Here is a 19574-nt window from a genome sequence, read left to right as displayed (position 1 = left end):
GCCCCTAGTAGCCACTAATCTTTTCTCACCTTTGAAGTCTTGTCTCCCTTCTCTAGAGTTTGGTTCCTTTACACTAATTTGTGATATCTGTAAAAACAAATATGATATTTTACTTTATCCATTTTTCCCTATCTTTACAGTGGAAGTGGTGGTCTGTTATGACCTTTTACAGCCTAATTGGAAGTGGAATTTGGCAGATTTTTTGGCCATATTTATATCCACTGGGGGTATGTCCATTATACCCTTAGGGAGGACCTCACAGGCAGTTTTTCCTCCAAAGTCGGGATAGACTGCTAGTGCTTCAGTTCAATGACATATGACATTGTTGGCTTGCATTTAAGGATTACGTTTTTTGGAAAATATGTCCCTTTAAACGCCAGAACCACTCTCAGTACAGTGAAATTTTTATTTACTCATTTTATGAGAGACACACTGAAACTGAGACAAATTAATGGTGCTTTGGAGGATGTCTCCTGTATCATATTTGCTCGGGGGTGCATGCACATTGAGTGGAACTGTTACTGACTCTCTCTCCCACTTGCTCTTTTCAGAGCATGATCATTGAATTTACGTTATTAAATGCACAAATGATACACTGTCATTGTTTGCTGCCTTTTAATTAACAGTAGCCCTCTGAGTTACATGTTTTCATTCCTAAATTTAAAATGAGGAAACTGCGGCTTAGAGAAGTCAAGTAACTTAGATCCAGGATTAAGATGAGAATCATGGATTTCAACCAAGTCTGTATGATTTCATTATATATGTGCTTTACACTATTCTAGAATGGCAAAGAGAATTTTTCATCAAGTGACAATTCAAGTAGATGGCACTGCTTGCCTGGAGATTTGTGTTGAAAATTCTGATGTTGAGTCTGAGACCATCAGGACCTTGTGAAAATGATCAATTATCAGCATCTTCAATGGACACAGGGTGGAAGAGAGGTGAAACCAGTTCCAAATCTCTATCTATACCATCTGCCTCCTAGTATATGCAGTGAGAGTACATATGGTAAAGTGCTTTGTGAACTAAATAGCACTATATAATTAGTTATATTATTCTTATCGTTACTCAAATATTTGTCAATAGAAATAGGTAAGAAGTGTGTGTGATTGGAAAGTAAGAAAAATCATGGAAATTAATGTATAATGTATTTATTTGTGGAAAAATATGTCTAAAATGCTAATCTGATGATGCCAGACCTGGCCCTTAAGCCCACCCCTCAAAGTCCTCAATGGCTCTCATCTCTCTCTGTTCTTAGAATAACCTTGGGTCTGTTGTTCACAAGACCCTGTGTGAATTGGCTCCTGCTTAACTCTTCTGTCTCACCTCTTGCCATTCCCCTGTATTGTCCCTCATTCTCTCCACTCCTCAGCCTCTGATCTACATTCCAGGAGCCACATTAACCTCCTCTCAGATCCTCCCTCTGAGCCTTCCCACTTCAGCTCTCAGTCTAGATGTCACTTCAGTCCAGGAGCCTTCCCACTGCTGTCCTGAGAGCTGTCATCTGAGAGAGTTGCTCTTCCCACGTGATCCTATCTAACCTGTACTAACTCTGCCTTTCCACCAATCACACTGTAGTGCAATTATCTATTTACTTGTCTATACTACCTGGACAAGACCCTCAAGGACCTGGTCAGGGAAGGTGCTACCTCTCTGGTCAGGCACACCAGTTGCCCGGCACCTTCCTCCTCTGACAGGGACAATAACACTTCCCAGAAGCCTTCTAGGACTAAGGGCTCTTTACTCAGTAGTTGTCCCCTTGAAAGAGTCTTGGCCCAGGAGGCTTGGATGGCCAGCTCCCTTTTGACAAAGCAGGCAAGCCCAATGGTGTTCCTCTCTCTCTGCCCCGCATCTGTGCATTCAGGCCTTTCTTGGCCATTAGATGTATATTTCTCCCAAAACAAGTGCCCTAGGAAGCAGGAAAGCATGGCTTTACTGACTCCAGAGAAGAGGATGGGACCTGCTGGTGGAAGAGCATGCCCTGTGGGTTCCATGTTCCCCAGGTGGCCTGCCTACTGTGGCTACACTCCTTTGGTGAGTCTTTCTAGGCCTTCTGTCTTGACAAAGTTTCTCTTCCTCCTGGAGGGAAGAGAAAGTCTTGATGTGAGACTGTGTTTTGTCGAGGAATAAATGAGACCTGGGTGGATCCAGCAGGCAGAGGGATAGCCTTGATCTCCTCCTCAGACCAGAGGTGGCAAACAGGGCCAGACCATGACTTACAAAGAGCAGAAGCAATGACCTGAGCAGAAGGGATTAAGAGGAGGTGAGGCACAGCTGAAGGTAAAGTGAACCCAGTGCCATATAACACATGCGCTGTAGACTAGGAGGAGAGGATCGTGGAAAAGACAGAGAAAACACAAGCACAGACAACAGAAAGATCAAGTTAGACATGTGTGGATTTGGGACCCGGCAAGGAAAGATGAAGAGAAAGCCTGTTTCTCAGGCCATATTTGGAGATTCCCGGACTGACCATGACCTCCAGCCATGCTTTGGACCGCAGGAAGAACCCTGCAGGGTCGCAATCAAGAATATCCTATCCAGGACCACAAGAGGAAATGTGCTGAGTGCCAACTCAAGGTCTGAGAATATTTCAGACAAAGTGAAAAAGAAAAAGAAAAGAGAAAATACAGAGAGAGAGAAAGAGCCGTTTCCAAGGAACAACCCTTGCCCTAAAGAACCCCCACCCCTACTCTCTGGGGACCGACTTCTCAGGAAATAGTGGTTGCCAGGAGATGAGGTGCTGGCCGGCCAAAAGAGACAGCTCAACCGGCGGTGGGTCAGCTGTGTCTTTGCCATCAAGTGAGCAGTTGAGTCCATCTAGCCATCCCAAAGCGACTCTCCACTTCTTGATAGTGTTACTAGGGACGATGGGCGCATTGGGGGAAGGGGATGGAAGGGTGGCACTGGAGTCCTGAGCACCTTCTCTGAGCTCTTTGGCCATTTTTCCTCCAAGTGTAAAGTTAGTTCCTGATCAGGTCTTCTCGTGTTCTTGTGTTTGGATAGGTGTGTCTCAGGATGGAGAGGGGCTTCCTTGACAACGGCCGGTCCGAAACCATCGCCAAGCGGGGCGTGTTTTAAGAAAACCCAGGAGAGACTTCAATGAGGAAGGACAAAACAGTTCACACTCAGCCACACAACAGAAAGAGAGCAACATAGCCACGAGGTGACTGGGAGGAATGGGGACGGCAGGGTGCCCAGGCCCAGTGGGCAAGCCTCGTCCCTCCACCGGGACGGGTGGCTCCCTGGGCTCGGCCTGTGGCTCCAGGTGCTGAAGGCCCTGGTGAGCAAAGCCACCCAGAAGCACACAGGCAGTCTCCTCTTGGGCTCACAGGGCAGAGCTCTTTCGAGACAGTCCCAGGCACAGCGTCAAGGCCAACTTGAGGAAAGGAGACCCTTGCTAGGCTCCTGACCCTGCTTAGTCAGCCAGGTCCTGCCCAGCCTTGCTTCACTCTTGGGAGCCCCAAGCACACAGCCATCTGTCTTTTCATCTTTCCTTCCTTCCATCTATCCATGCATCTGCAGCACCCACTGGAGGACACAGGCCACAGCCCCCCCTGGAGCACAGACCACAATGTGTGCCTGTCCGCCACCAGATGGCGCTCCTGCTCCCTCAGAACCTGGGGGGACATCGCTTAGCAACAGTGGTGGTCATTGTGAGGCCAGAGGCAGTGGTTGCCCGTGCCTGAGCAGTTGGGGGCAGGCTTCAACTCCAGGAAGCTAGGCTCTCAGAGGATGGGGAGAGGAGGAAGGATGGGAGAGGGTTCAGGTGGGAGAGCTCGCCTGCCTTCTCCTGAGTTTCCCTGAGGTCCCTGACCTCTGGTTCGATGCCGCCCTCACAGTTCCTGTGGTGGTGGCTGGACTTGATGGCGAGAGGCAGATACATTGGGCACCTCTGTAGACCCAAATCCTGACCTGGTGGGGGTGGGATTGGGGGATTGGGTCAGATTGAGGGGGATAAAATCTGGTGAAGCAGGGTCCATAAAGATCCCTGAGACTTGCTGGTAGTGAGTGTCATGTCAACTGAAAATCCATTGTCCATGAGACCAGTGCCTCCTCTAGACAGGGGCAGAGGAGGCCCATGCCCTGGTGCCACACCCCAGGGGTCCCTGCCTCTCCCAAGGCCTTCCAGGAAACTGTTGCAAACCCCTTCCTCTTCCATCCCTTTCCCCACCTTTGTCCCCCTCACTCCTCCCACCACCACCCCTACCATCCTTAGGGTACCTGGGCATGGCCGTGAAGGGCGCTACTTCCCAAGTAGGGCACACCAGTTGCCTGGCACCCTCCTTCTTGGACAGGAGTGATGATATTTCCCAGAGGCCACGTCCCAGGGCTCTTTTCTCCATAGTTGTCCCCCTGACAGGTTCTTGCTCCAGTTAGCGGGGACTGCTAGACTCCCTTTGACAAAGCAGGCAAATCATATGATTCTCCTCTCTGTCCTTCATCTGTGTCCTTGGGGAGAGGGCCATGGAATACCTCCCTTTGACGTGTGTAGAGGAGGCCATTTCCTGGCTGCACAGTTTAGGGGAGTCTGTCCCTTCCTGTGCTTCTCTGGAAACATTAGAAGTTCCTCCTTATGTCTGTAGGCCTGACCAAGTTGAGCCTGGCCATGGGGGGTGCTGCCTATGTAGGGGCAGCAGTTTGGGCAGGCACTTTCCTTATTTTTCAGGGTCTCTTCTACCTCCCAGAATCTTCCGTAGCCAGGGCTCTTTTTCTATTACTGGTTGTTGTTAGAGTCTATCTTCAGGTAGCTGTAACCCTGGGTGTTGTTTTAAAAAGGAGAAAAGACAGATGTTACTAATGTCCCTGTTCCCTGCATGTATTTACATCACGGGTTGACTAGGTTCTGACTTTCTCTTAATGGTTCTTACAACCTCTCTGGTCTCCCAACCCCTCTCTTAGCTGTTCAGAATTTCTCCATGAGAAGTGCCCTTGGCATCAAAAAGAATGGGTACCACCTACATAAAGGGCACATTCCAGGGTGCTGGAATTTCCTCCTGAAATGAAGGAAATTCTACGTGCTTGTTGGTTTTCTCTGACTTTCTTGTTTTTCTCGCTGACATGTGCTTTCCTTTTCCATGCACATGCTGCCTAGTAGAGTTCATATGCCTTTCATTTCACTAATTTGTAGGGGTGGATGGCAGTGAAGGGGGATTGGTGATGCCAGACCCTGCCCACTGCCTGTTTCTCTCCTACCTACTGCTTACATATTCATTCGGCAAGTCTTAAGAGTGTGTGTTTAGTGGAGTTTCTTTCTCTGTAGGAAATATTAAGACTTTTATTTTACATATTATCTTCTACAGAAGAATTAGGCCTTGATAGAATTAGATTCCATATATATATCTGATCTTGAAAGATGTACTTTTAATACAAGGTGTCAACCTGCAAAAACAGAAACCAGTTTAAGAGGCAAAGCATTTATTTGGGATCAAAGAATTGCAATTTGCGGAGCACAGATTCGGGTAGAAACCTAAATAGTGTCCCACTAGGGAGTAAAAGTCTGGCGCTTTTAAAGGTAAACAAGGGAGGTTGTATAAAGAATTTTAATTGGAGTTGGAGGCAGGGAGCTAGTCTTGGATAACGTTGATTGACTATTGATTCTATCTTCAGAAAGTCCACAATCCTCAGTCTTTATGATCAGGATGTCTGTTCTCCTGTGGACTTCTCAAACAATTGCCTATAAAACAATTGCCATTTTGGCCCAGTCCAAGGTTCAAGAGAGCAAAGCAGTTTCTCTGGAAAGGCCTCCAAATCCATTTTAAAATGGCTCCGCTAAAGTCAATTTTGACAAAGGCAAAGTAGAAGCTATTTGTTCTGGTGACTAAGTGAGGAGAACTTCCATTAAGAGAATATCAGGCTTAGGTATTGACTATTTTTATAACAGTGAGTTTTAGATTAAGAGAATACAGTAGTAAGAACCGCGTTGGCTTGGAATTTGCCCGTGTGACTTTGTGTCAGGTGAAACTCTACAAGCCTTAGTAGTCCTTGGTGGTTAATAGTCTGATTCTGGAATTTGATCTCACCTGGGTCTTAATTCTAGCTCAGTCATTTACCACCTGTGGGCACCTGGGCCGTTTACTTAAACTCTTTTTGGAATTTTTTTGTCATCTTTAAGATAGTGATTTTGTGTTAAGGTGTTTAAGTTTACCTAAAGAGAGTTCTGGCTTTTCTATTTGGCTCCTGGGACATAATCTCTACCCCCTTGGAATGTTTTGCCTGATAAAAGTGTCTTCGTTTACCTGGGGGCCTTGGGTTAGGCAGATGTTATTGACTAGGTTGGTTAGGGTACGGGCCTTGGGCCAAGCCAAATAATAACAACATAATTTAGGTGGAGGCTTTGGGTCACACCAACGAGTGATTTATGGTCAGAGCTTGGGTCATATAGTCAACTTCCAGAGATCTGTCAATATAGGCAATATTTATATATAGCAGGCAATAAATAGGCAATTGACCATGGAGTTTTGATAAAGACTTTGATACCAAGGCTCAAGTGAGCTTCCTTGGTTAGCAATACTCAGTGTGTATCGTCACACGTCAATGCTGGGATTAGTAACTTGCCCATGGCGCCATGAGAAGAGGATAATTGGAAGCTCTGTTTGGAACTTTCCTGGTGACTGCCTAATGCACTTCTTCCCTTGACTGATTTTAATCTTTACCCTTTAACTGTAATAAACTGTAGCCATGAGTATAACAGCTTTTAGTTCTCTGAATCCTTCTAGTGATTTATTGAATTAAAGGGTGGTGTTAGGGATTCCCAAACTGGCAATTGTTGTTAGAAGTGAAGGCGATCTTGTGGTCCATTCCGTATATTCATAGTTAGCTAACATCGTAGTTGGCATCAGAAATGGGATTTGTTAGAAGGACCCTGACTCAGTAAAACATGTAGTTTGAGAAGGAAAAAGATGAAGAGGTGACTTATGATGAACTTGGCTTCCTGGATGGCCACACGTCAACCATGGTATTGCAACTGCTGCCATGCTGTATCAGTTACTGAAGGTAAAAGTTACCAATGGAATTTGCAAATGATGGACCCAAAACCTAAAAATAAGGCACAATAGATGGGTAAGAAAATGCAAAATAACAAGAAACAAACAAAGTATACAATCCCTTGGTCATTGTTATCTGTAATAACTAAAATGCATGTAAAGAAAATGTTTGGGCAAACGCTAATGCTGGGCCAAGCTCAAATTCCTGCCCTTTTAAGCTACTACCAACCAGCCTGAGGGCTGGTATCAACGGGAAAAGTTAAAATAAAAGTAAAGAAAATGTTGGAGTGGATTTTCATGCTGAGAAATCTTGGATTCTGGCTGGTCTCAGGGCCGCTATCGAAGGAAAAAGTTAGGCTGAAACAACAGGGAGAGAAGAAAGAGTGATTTTTAAGAGAACAAGGAAAGAGAAGGGGTAAGTCAAGGGACTTGTTCCAGCAGAGTAGAAATCTTTGAATAGTTATCAAGAAATGGAATGGGGGCCGGCCGGGTGGCGCAGCAGTTAAGTTCGCACATTCCACTTTGGCAGCCCGGGGTTTGCCGGTTCGAATCCTGGGTGCAGACATGGCCCTGCTTGGTAAGCCATGCTGTGGTAGGCGTCCCACATATAAAGTAGAGGAAGATGGGCCCGGATGTTAGCTCAGGGCCAGTCTCCCTCAGCAAAAAGAGAAGGATTGGCAGCAGATGTTAACTCAGGGCTAATCTTCCACCAAAAAAAAAGAAAGAAAGAAATGGAATGAATAAAGCAAACATTGATTGGGGCAAAACAAACATCTTAATACAGCAGTGTCTGTGGTTGGGAGGACAGATGGTCACCCCTCCTGGTCCCTCAACATTGAAGAATTCTAACCAAATCTCTATTTAACCTAGTTTAGAGGAATCTAAAAAGCCAGAATGCAAAGATGCCAATTGAAAACCTGACTCCAATCTTGGGGGCAGGGGTTGGAGAGGGGGGCTGCAATCTAATTAGTATAAGAATTGATGAAAGCAGCAGGGTCTTTTGGTCTGACCCTGCATAAGGACCGCAGGCTATAGGCACATGAGTGGGCAAAATTGTCACAGGATGGAGCAAGGCTTTTCCTGGACTCCTTGACACGAGGCATTCCGATTCCAAAACGTGTTGGTGAAGTCCTAATGGGCACTACAGTTAGATTGGCTTGATACAGAGACACAATGGTTGATCGCATTAAGGTGAATGTTAGGATGAAAGTTGGACTGTTTGAACAAACTTTCTGTGAAGGGGATGTGTCTCCTTTAGCCTAATTTATTATGGGGATGAGTGTTTGTCTTACTGGGAGTGCTTCCTCTACCTAGTATTGTAAAACGGAAGGCATATAAATCTGCCCTTCTGCTAGTGTTGATTGCACATGTTAGCATAACATGTAAGCAGTAAGATTGCCCACGCCCACCCAGGTTATTATTTTGAAACAGTATAGAATGTCTGGTGGATAAAAAGAGATTCTCTTTAATGAATGCCCTGTTAGGAGTTGGAGTGTTGGTACTGACAAATTCTGTGCAATAGTCCTGTGTGGATCACAGACTGGGGCTTCAATAAAAGCCAATGAGTGCCACCCAGTGATGACCACTGGGATTTTGGAACAGAAAACTTCCATATAGGAGATAACTAGCTGACTGTTGTGCCTTGAGATTGCCCCTATGACTGAAGGACATAAAAGAATCCTGAAACCTTAAATACCCATAATGTCTTGGGTGATGTTGGAGAAACACTCTTAACAAGGAAGGTGGCGACTAGAAGAATTTCATAGTAAAATGGAAATGGTTTGTGCAGGAACATGCCACTGGGGCAATGCGCTTAAGAGATACTTACTGTATTCATAAGCAGGGCTTCTTTTCCCCTCGGGCTGACTTTGGAAATATCTGATGAGCTGCCAGATCCTATGATCACATGGGCAATGCCCTATGAACAGCTTTGTATTGATCAACACAGAGCTGCTTGGTTTATGAATATTGGTTCCAAGATGAACCAACAGCATCCTGTTTGGAAGGTCACCACTCTGATTGAAGAAGCTAAAAACAAACTAACTCAGTGGGCTGAATTACATGCTATTTGCCCTGTATTTGGGTTTTTACATATGGGCAGTGGCCAGTGAGGTGCCCATATGGTCAGGTAGATGACAAATGGAAAACCGGCCTATTAAAAAGATCCCTAATGGGGCATGACCCTATGAAAATCACTATAGGAATTTAGGTGTACATTAAAGTAGGACATATCAGTACCCATCAGAAGACCCTCCTTCTAGGATTGGAAGTTGATTGGCAAGTGGATATACTGGTGTGCTCACTCGAAGTGGCCGACTGAGTCTATAGAATGAGTGGACATGGGGTGCTCCAGCAATCCAGAGATGGGCTGAGTCTGGACATATTCCTCTTGCACCACCTGAGGCATAAAATGCTAACAACAACTATTCTGTCAGCCAGCAAGAAAGAGACTGTAGAGGGCTGGTGGGCAGCCTCTCTGCAGTGAAGACCTCATACATAGCTGGCAAATTGGACTGAGGCTGGTAGTCCATGGAGGCTACAAATGGGTTCTGACAGGAATAGACGCTTGCTTTGGACTGGGCCTTTGATATCTGAGAGTAGATGCAAATGCCTAAAATCCAATAAAAGGACTGGAACAGAAGATATTGTACCAATTTAGACTACTGAGTTACATTTCTTCAGACCAAGGGATACATTTTCAGTCCATAATGTCCAAAAGAGATATCACATCAAGTGGACATATCATGTTTCATATCATGAATAGCAATGGTTTGATAGAGAATGGGGACAGGCCATTGAAACACTTGTTGTCTAAAGCAGGGAGTGGGGAATAAAGGCATGAAGGGTTGGCTTACATTCCTTCACAAGTGTGTGCTCACACTCAAAATTAGGAGGGCCAGTGGAGGGTCCCCAATGGATGGATTCCTCTGCTCTTCTGGGGAATCTGGGGAACAGGGTGTAGGGGAGGATGCTGGTACGATTATACAATCCTTCCCCACATCACCTCAACTTTCTTTTTTCCTACCTGATGTAGCAGTCCAGGACCAGGGTGCAAATCTGGGTGCTGGAAGCAGGGATGATCCTTAAGCAAATAACTATAACTAGGCCTTTAAACCTTTATGTCAGAATTCCTAAGGGCCTGATAGAGTGGGTTGTACCTTCATTCCATCTGGCAAAACTGGGCTTGATGGGGAATGTATCTGTATTGCCTAGTGATCCAGATATCCCATTAGCTCTGTATCAATATAAGCTTTCCCCATATAACAGGAGTGGACTGAAGGGGAGGCACTTTCTAGACTAGTGTATTAGTTTGCTAGGGCTGCCATAACAAAATATCAGACTAGGTTGCTTAAACAATAGAAATGTATTTTCTCACAGTTCTGGAGGCTGGAAGTCCAAGATCAAGGTGTCATCAGGTTTGGTTTCTCTTGAGGCCTCTCTCCTTGCTTTTGCAGACAGTGTCTTCTCAGTGTGTCCTCACCTGGCCTTTTCTCTTTGTGTGCATATCTCTGATGTCTTTTCCTATTTTTATAAGGACACCAGTTGTCTTGGATTAGGTCCCCACACTTATGACCTCATTTTACCTTAATTACCTCTTTAAAGGCTGTATCTCAAAATACAGTCATGTTGGAGGTTAGAGTTTCAACACATGAATTTTAAGGGGCATAACTGGTATTGTTGCTAAAAATCTGGACCAGCCCAATGCCTGACCCTAACATCTCTTACAAAGGTAGAAGAGTTTTAGTAAAATGATAGAGGGAGAGAAGAGGGAATAATAACCGAGGGTAAAAGAAAGAATGACTAAGTGCAGTGAGTGAATTCAATATTACACTGGTGTCTCAAGAAACACTCAGGGTAATAGAGGGTATTGTCTCTTAGGTCAATCATAATAGATGCATGAAAGGGTGAAGCCATATGTTGCCAAGACCACTCGTGCTTTTGGAACCTGAAAAGTCAAATTGAAGCCTGAAAACCTCAGTGACATTACTCTGGAAGATGTTTTGGTCATACAATATGATGATGGACTGGACACATTGTTAATGACCAAATGGGACTCTGATAATTTGCCAGTATCTTTTGACTTTTGTTTTTCATATTGCATCTGCTGTGATGTGGTATAACACTGGCCTTGTTGATAAAAGTAAACTACCTTATGTAAACAAGCCTTATGATGGGACTGGTGTTGATGATCAAATGTATTGGGAGCTTGAGCTAAAGCCTTCTTAGGATGTACTACTGATGGAAAATGACCTGAAGAAGAACTGGATTTAGCCAACCATCAACAAATTTCTATGCTAAACAGTTCAGCATAAATTAATTATAAGGTACAAATAGTGGTTGATCAAGGGGGAAAAAGAGTAATCAAATTAGTACAAAAATATGAAAATGTAAAATGGCTTTATAGAATGGATTAGTTATTTCCTTAAATCTATCCCTACCTCACACTAGCTCCTCAGAATATAAGACAAAAGATGATTGTTTTGCTGTGAGAGTCTTAGCCAAAAGCCAGGAGGTGGCCTGTGTAGTAAAGAATTTAACCTTACCCAAAAGAAGGTCTGGCATTTGCCCTTGGCTCCTGGAAAGTATCTTTAAGCCTTTGGAATGTCCTACCCGATAAAAGCATCTTTGTCTATCTGGAGGTGTGGGGCCATCCAGAGAGTAACCAAGTGTTTGAAGGTGGGAGTTTTGAGCTAGACCAACTGTAATTTAGGCTGGGGACTTGGGAACTTTTGGTGATTTCATATCATTTGAACTCTGGAGGGGATGGAGCCTGAGGTCAGCCATGTGGACAGTCAACCATGGAGTCCCAGGAAAGACTCTGGACACTAATGCATGGGTGTTTCCCTGACAATACTCAGTGCATATTGTTGCACAGCAATGCCGGGAAAGTAATACTGAGCCTGATTCCATGAGGAGAGGACAACTAGAAGCTCTGCATTTGGAACTTTCCTGGTCTTTGCTCTATGTAATTCTTCCCCTGGCTGATTTTAATTTGTGTCCTTTAGCTGTAATAATCTATAACCATGAGTATAAAAACTTTCACTTAGTTCTGTGTCCTTCTAGAAAATTATCGAACCTAAGGGTGGTCTTGGGGACCCTCTAACTTAGAAGAAGAACTGGATTTAGCCAACCATCAGCCATCGTAATAAATTAGAAGTGAGGGTACTCTTGTGAGCTGTTCCTAACCTGGCAGTTAGCTAATTTTGCATTAAACTATTAATGGAATTGGTATAACTATTCAATAATTTGTCATAATAAAGAATAATCAGTTTCTCTGAGGCTCTTCTGGCTTTCACTAACAGTTTCCTCAAAGGCTTTCCAGGTTTGCCCACTCTCTTGTTTTTATGGCAGCACCCCACTTCCATTTGTCAAAACTCATGAAACTTCATACTTAAAAGCAGTGCACATTATTTTGTGTAAGTCATACCACACTAAAGTTGATTTAAGAGATACAGGATGGATACAAAAATAACTACAATTATTACATTGAAAGACATCAAAGAGATTTCAGTTTTGGCAAAGAATGGGAACTCTTATAAAAGGAAAAAGATCCAAATGGTATTGTTACTACACAAAAACAGGGTTCTCTTGCCTGAAGCCTATTAAAAACCAATTACTTATGGCATCAGCTTTTAGAGGATAAGTCAGCTTTATTCTGCGAGGTTGATCTGCAGGGAGATGGGGGGGTGTGCCCTCAGATCTGTCTCCCAGATTCAGGATTTGGGGCAAAATTTAAGAGGTTAGGGAGAAAAGGCTGGCATCTGGAAACACTGGTGGGGCAGGTTTTGATTGGTGGGCTTCTAAATGTTTGTGACAGGGTTCTAAACATTTACAATGAGGTTCTAAACTTTCATAATAGGGTTCTGTACACTTATGATCAGGTGGGGAGGGAATATTAACACTGGGTCTTCTTGAATGAGGGACCCATCACTTCTGATAAGAGCCGGACTTTTTTTTTTTTTTTTTGAGGAAGATTAACCCTGAGCTAACTGCTGCCAATCCTCCTCTTTTTGCTGAGGAAGACTGGCCCTGAATTAACATCCATGCCCATCTTCCTCTACTTTATACGTGGGGTGCCTACCACAGCATGGCTTTTGCCAAGCGGTGCCATGTCTGCACCCGGGATCCGAACTGGCATACCCCAGGCCACTGAGAAGCAGACCGTGTGAACTTAACTGCTATGCCACCGGGCCAGCCCTGAGCCTGACTTTTAAGTACCAGTCATGTCCTGGTCCTTTGGTTCCATGTGGAGGAGAATCTTTGGTTCCGAGGCTATTTCAGGTCAAGATTTCTTCTTCTGTGCATGCTCTGGCTACATGACTTTGCAAATTTTCTGAAAAGCAGTTCTTAATCACTCTGTTGATAAGAGATGGGGCCTGTTGAACTGGTCCTGGAGGGCCCGTGGTTACAAGTCCCCCCATTTTAGTGTTCATTTCTCAATCTTGAGGGATATAGGGTGATGATTGCTCTAGCTTCTTTCTCCTAACAAGGAGCATAGGTTGTTCCATCTCATTGAACCAGTCTCTTAGTAAGATGGTGATGCAGGTGGGCTTCCAAAGTTAGGCGTATATCATGTAAAAAAGTAATCAGGTATTTAATGAGGAGTATTTCTAAAGAAACAAAAAGGAAAACAAAGTTAATGGTGGGAGCAAATTATAAACCAGTTTCTGAGCCCAGGGACCAGCCAATCAAAAGGTTTCCAAATGTCAAGGTCATAGCATCTTTTGCAGTTTGAAATGTCTTTGATGATGTCATCAAGTGTTCAGGTGTATTTCTGAGTGGCTTACACAGCAACAGGCATGAATTGCTCTTAAGTTTATGTCAAGTTGTCCAGATTCAGTTTTCAGGGCTTCAGGAAAAAGGGTAGTTTCAGTTCTCAATGATTCCAAATGAAAATGATGGAAAAATTTGAAAACATCAGTTTGGAGATTTGTAGCCAGATATTTCAAGAGACTAGAATTCAGGATCCAGTCCAGTTTATAGATAGAAAACAAAAACCTCAAAGACAATTACCAGAACTAGAACTTAATATCCATGAATGTGTACTATAGTTTCTGTTGAAACATAATTTTTCTCTCCAAAATCATTTTTACCAAACATAGCCAAATTAGAACTAATTGGTTGCCAAAATAAGTCTAGTTTCAATAAACTTGGCCCAATTATTCACATAAGTACAGCAAAAATAGCAGTTGATCATATAGGCTCTTTTAAATCTGCTTTGCTAGATCTTTTCACAAGGAATCTCAGATTGAACTTTAAAGGCCTCTTGAGACCAGGAAAAACCAAGCCAAGGACTTGTTATCAGACTCTGCCTGCAATACCTATAGATTTGGGTGAATTCCTTTCTTCTCTTGAGGTTCTCCAAAATATCCTGAGATTCTGTGCACCTATCAATGAAGTGACCTTCTTTACTCACCTGGTAAGACTTATGGGAACCTGTAAGCCAGGTACAAGGCCAATATTTCCAAGTGACTTTATTCCATGAAGTCAATCTTTGTCCCTTAGCTGTCTTGTTATATCTGAGTCTGCTGGTTTCTCTCAAGTATGACATTCCAGTAAAAGCTCTAGCAATATAACTAATGTTTTCCCTTGTGTCCTGTTATGAGGAGAACAGATTCTTATTGAACTTATGCAAATAACTGTATTGCCGTGAAAACAATGCCACTCACTAAGAGTTTCCAAATTCTGGAAGGATCAGGTAGGGAGAAAAAAGATAAATGTTTCAATTCTACTTACAAAGGTACAATTTACCAAATTGCTATAAGTTATATTTAGCTCAGGAGAACAGAGAAAAAGGTCTCCTTAAATCTGGAAAAAACAAAACATTAAAAATCAGCAATATCTCAAATGAAAAGTCATAAAAATTATGATCATCCTCATCAGTTCATTCAGTCCTATGTAACTGATTCTTGATCTTTTTGAGTGTGTGTGTGAGGAAGATTAGCCCTGAGCTAACATCTGTGCCAGTCTTCCTCCACTTTATATGTGGGTTGCTGCCACAGCATAGCTGATGAGTGGTGTAGGTCCACACCCAGGATCCAGACCCATGAACCTGGACTGCTGAAGTGGAGCACACCAAATTTTACCACTACATCACAGAGCCAGCCACTGATTCTTGATCTTAATCTTCTGTTAGCAGTTTGATGAGGTCATCAGTTTCTCCATTAGAAGTGTGTAATTTCTTACCCAGCTCAATTTTATAATCTGAAATTTTACTAGAAATCTGCATTCTAGAGCAAGTGTCAGAGTCCTTTCCATGAATCTCTCTGAAGATGAAATACATCTGTAAAAACATCAGAGTAAAACAACAACTGTCTGCAAATGACAAAAGACTCAAAAGGGGCAATTGACAAAGAAACTTGGCTACTTCTGTGACATATAACACTTCAAGATAATAACTAGAATTATGGCTGACAACCAGCACAGATCAGAATTTTAGGAATGTTATATGATTTTTAAAACACTTATATTAATGACATTGACCCACACAATATCATAGGTCCCTATGAAACAATGCTTAGTTATCCATTTAAACATGGTGACAATTAAAGATTTTCAGGTAAATGCATAAAATTAAATAGCTGTAAGAAAAACCTTAGTACCTGTGATTAAAGACCTGGTAAAAACAATACAAGGAATTAATTTTGATAAAACATTAAATCCCCACCCTTCTGGTAGGCTACACAAAGAAAAAAACCTTTCATAATCTCTTTGTTAAGAGCAGACTAAAAGTTTAAGAAAATTATCCTTTTAAGAGAGAAAACCAACATTTAACTTTTGCAACAGCTTACATTTTATATTAAAATTCATTTGTTTAACTGAATTCATTTTAATCTTAACCAACTTGACCATGCACAAAATTCTTTCTTCAGGGTTCCTCTTCCACAAACCTTCTATCACTTTCTTCTTACATTCAGAATTTGTCCCATGCCTTCTTTCTTCCCTTCTAGTCCTTTAGGACAAACTTAGCCTTCTTAACAAAACAAACAAAAATATTTCATACCTTATACCTCCTTTACTGAAGACATGTGTCTGACTTTCCTTGAATACAAAGATACTTTCCTTATTAATTTTCAGTAGCTTCAATCACATATATTAATTAGAATTATTAACGCTTACAGACCTTTATTTTTAGTGAAAACTAAGAAGTAAGCAATTATGAACTGTCTTTTACATTGCTATTCTGTGACTTCACAAATTTATAAATACTTTTCATAATTTCTAGAAACATGCTACTTCATAGTACAATTTTTTTTGATGAGGAAGATTCACTCTGAGCTAACATCTGTTGCCAATCTTCCTCTTTTTTTGCTCGAGGAAGATTAGCCCTGAGCTAACATCTGGGCCAAAAATCCTCCACTTTATATGTGGGTCACTGCCACAGCATGGCTGATGAATGATGTAGGTCTGCACTCGGGATCCAAACCTGTGAACCTGGGCCACTGAAGCAGAGCACACTGGACTTTAATCATTATGCCACAGGGCCAGCCTCCATAGTACAATTTCTAATAAAATACAAAACATCTTTACTAATAGACTCAAATATCTTTTGTTTTCTCTGTAATAGGAAGCCAAAAGTAGATAAACTTAGGGTTAGTGATAATGCTTCAGTGTTTTATCTTATTTGAAAACAACCCAGATATTCAATGAATTTTTAATCATTTAACTAAATTTAGAAAAACTCTAAGGTTTTAGGTTACCAAAAGTTTTGAAGTTATTTACAGTACATACTTTGTAGCACACAATTATTGTTAAAAAGTTTACCACCAAATTTTTATCTTTTTCACATCTATTTAGTTTACTCATTCCCAATAATTGCCTACAAAACTTCATAAACATTAGGCAAAATTAGCCATCAGTTTAAGTTATTTTTGCTAACCAGTTTTGTAAGAGAGATAACACAAGCTCATTTGACCAATAATGTAGAATAAAGGCCGCATATCTGCATCATATCCAATGCTGATAACTTTAAGGACATATCCATTTTAATCCAACCAACAATCTTAAATAAGCTTTCATTTACCAAAGATTAATTTATATCATGTTAACTTGAAAGGTCTTTGGGTTAGTTACTATTACATTTAGAAATAATTTATATAATTGCTTGCTTTAAGCAAATTGAATAGAGCTCTGAAGAAATTATACCATTCAGAGGTAAGATTTCACACACACACACACACACACACACACACAGAGACTCCACAGCTATTGTTTTAAAATTACTGCCATGAATCAGGTATAGTAATGAAAGGTTCCCTAGTTATGAATCCAAATTTTTTAAAAAACTTTTTCTACTAATATTTTTGGACAAGACACTTAAGATGCTAGATTTGGGTAAGGGTGCTCTTATGGCTGTTTTTCTTTCCTTTTTTTCCTTTTTTTCTTTATTTTTAGGAACTGGTGATGTGCTAGATAGTTCCTGGTGAGTTTTGCAAGCTTTTTCAGATAAGGGAAATGGGTGGAATTTGAACTCCCTCTAGAGCTGCATTTCCAGTCTTGCAAGGATTTTTTTCTGAGGAGAATTTCTCTTAATACCTCAGAAATTGGGTTGTAACTTAAATGACATCATAGGTTGATCTACTTGTCCAATTACATCATCTCTAATTTGCTTCTTTCCCTCTGGGTGCTTAGTTTTATTTTAACTTAGCAAAAAAGGCTTGGAAAGAAAATTCCTATCAGGCTCTGAGTATCAGCTTCCAGCGTGGCCAAATTTCTGATCATTAGTTGCTAACTCCTTTCAAATATCTTGTCAGGTTTCAGTTGGGATGAGCAGTAACTATACCTGACTGTATTGAACAGCAGTTTCCCAGAAAATCTCTGAGTCTCATTAACCCTGGGAGGGGCTCATTTTGGGTCCTCCTTTGAAGGTAGATTATGGGGTGTCTGTAAAGCCATGACCCAATAGGCTTTTCTTTTACATACGTTTCATAACTTAATTTTCTATTAGCTTTTTGCAACAAAACTTTCAATAAGGTTATTTTGCAATTTTGAAGTCTTTACTTTTAAGCGCACTTTTAAATGATCTTATGTAATCAGAACATTCCTTCAAATGACCGAAGTAATTCCCCTGAGGTGAGTGGCAGCTTGGTAGGATCCTTAACTCAAAAGAGAGTGCAACCCACATTTCTGTCTACCCATCTCTGACCGAAAAATGAGGTGCAACCACATATTTGTCTAACTGTTTTTTGGGACCCCCCCACAACCTGACAATCATCAAGTCCAGCCCTCAAGACATAAAACAAGCTTGGTAGGATTCTGCAGTTCTTTGTAAATATTTATAGCTTCTGGAAACTTTAGGTGAAAATGTTGATCACTTGTTCCTTGGTTTGGAGGCTCAAAAAGAGCCCAAAATGGCCACTGTAATTTTAAATTATCCTGCTTATCTAGCCAGCTGTTTACAGTTATCCCCACTTTAGGAGGATTTTCCCAAGGTGGCTGAAACAAACAGGGTAATTTCTAAAAAGAGTTTATTACAGTTACTGAGAAACTCAGTCTCCAAAACAGCCAATTCAATTCACACAAATATTAACACACAATACAATATGACATATAACACAGACCAGAATACCAGCTAGTTTTCCAGGAGTAGCTCAGAATGAGTGCTAGAGCTACCCAAAACCAGATTGCCAGGGGCAACTTGAAACCGGCGCCAGGAGTTGCCCAGATCCAGAAGCAACTACACGACTGAAACTTTTATCCTGCCTCTATTTACCTTGGGTGGTTCAGGCCCAAGGTTCAGGACTCAGCCCACCAGGATTCCCCAGGATACAAGCCAAACTTAAATATCCAGGAAATCAAACTAGAGAGATGAGGTAAGGGATAGTCGATTTCTTAAAGTTACCCAGAGCCCAGAGATGTCTTGATCCAGAAGCTTTTCTTCTCCCCAAAGAAAAACATGCCTTGGGGCCTGGAGCACTGAAGTGGGGAAACAGGAATCTGATCAGTTGAGCCTCTAGACAAAACTGTCTAGGTGGCCACTTAGGGTCAATGAAAAGACCCCACACCCTGCCAGGGGTTCCAGAACCTCAGGTGGGAGGTCACAGGACCTTGTCCTTTTGTGGTTGCCAAATTGTTACCACACAAAATTGGGGTTCTCTTGCCGAATGCACATAAAAAAACCCCAAATAATTACAGCTGCAGCTTTTGGCAGGGAAATCAGCTTTATTCTGCAAGATTGATCTGCAGGGAGACAGGAGGCATGCACCCTCAGATCTGTCTCAGATTCAGGATTTGGGGCAAAATTTAAGAGGTTAGGGAGAAAAGGCTGGCATGTGGAAACACTGGGGGGCTGGTTTGGATTGGTGGGCTTCTAAACATTTATGACAGGGTTCTAGACATTTACAGTGAGGTTCTAAACTTCTATGATGGGGCTCTAAACATCTACGAGGAGGTGGGGAAGGAATTTTAACACCAGATCTTCCTGAATGAGTGACCCTTCACTTCTGATAAGAGTCCAGCTTTTAAGTTCCGGCTGTTTTGCAGTCCTTTGGTTCCATGTGGAGGAGAATCTTTGGTTCTGAGGTCCTTTCAGGTCAAGATTTCCTCTTCTGCGCAGGCTCTGGCTATGTGACTTTGCAAATTTTCTGAAAG

General features: G+C 42.2%; 1 long non-coding RNA gene across 2 annotated transcripts in view; it reads left to right on the top strand.

The window, feature by feature from the left end:
• The window catches only part of LOC123281298 (uncharacterized), a 71223-nt gene that overhangs the window by 30495 nt on the left and 21154 nt on the right, over positions 1–19574 (top strand). For both annotated transcript variants that reach the window (XR_006520734.2, XR_006520735.2), the window contains exon 2: positions 3004–3163. This is a non-coding gene — a long non-coding RNA (uncharacterized lncRNA). The remainder of the gene's footprint in view (positions 1–3003; positions 3164–19574) is intronic.

Source organism: Equus asinus, chromosome 26, assembly GCF_041296235.1.
Source record: "Equus asinus isolate D_3611 breed Donkey chromosome 26, EquAss-T2T_v2, whole genome shotgun sequence".
Lineage (NCBI taxonomy): Eukaryota > Metazoa > Chordata > Mammalia > Perissodactyla > Equidae > Equus > Equus asinus.
Note: the sequence above shows the minus strand (reverse complement) of the source record. Positions and strands in the feature narration are given on the sequence as shown.